This window comes from Triticum dicoccoides, chromosome 7A (assembly GCF_002162155.2).
Source record: "Triticum dicoccoides isolate Atlit2015 ecotype Zavitan chromosome 7A, WEW_v2.0, whole genome shotgun sequence".
NCBI lineage: Eukaryota > Viridiplantae > Streptophyta > Magnoliopsida > Poales > Poaceae > Triticum > Triticum dicoccoides.
Window position 1 is genome coordinate 613,143,976 of NC_041392.1, and position 709 is coordinate 613,144,684.

Here is a 709-nt window from a genome sequence, read left to right on the forward strand (position 1 = left end):
CTAGATCTTTTGGTAGTCGAGTGATTGTCCATACGGTCGAGTGTCTTCAAGACTGTCGAGTGGAACATAGCTTCATGCTCGAGTGGATGATGATTTTTCTTCGACTGCTTCTAGTTCTTTTAGAGATGTCCTTGGGGAGGGTATCTTGAACAGATCCATGACCCTACCCTAGGTACATGGCTTCATCAGCTAGTACTAGCTAGCTACCATCTCTTTAATTCTAGTTTCAATACCATTATCATGATTGATTAATTATTATCTAATTGAATTCTATTATCGTAAAGGCCCTGAAGCAGGCGTCGGGGACTAATTTATGTGCATACTACGTTTGCGAGAACATTCGCATGATGATGTCTGAAGGGAGCAGAAATGATAGAGAGCAATGGGTATGTTTGCCAGAACACTATTCACAATTTTTACATCATTATCTAATATATATATATATACACAACTAATACATGCATATATTGATTTGCTTCTTTAAAGATGAAGGAGATGCGGGACAAGCTCCTACTGGAGGATCGCGTACGAGCAATTCAAGAGGAAATAGCGGGATTTTTGCTCGACCAGGTCATAGATCATAAAGGAGAATACTATTGCAAACTTTAATGCCCCATGTAATGATCTGCAAATTGTAGGAGAAATTTTATATACCAAATTGTATATATATACATGTGTATGTGAATGGTCCTGCGAGAAATTCGATGAT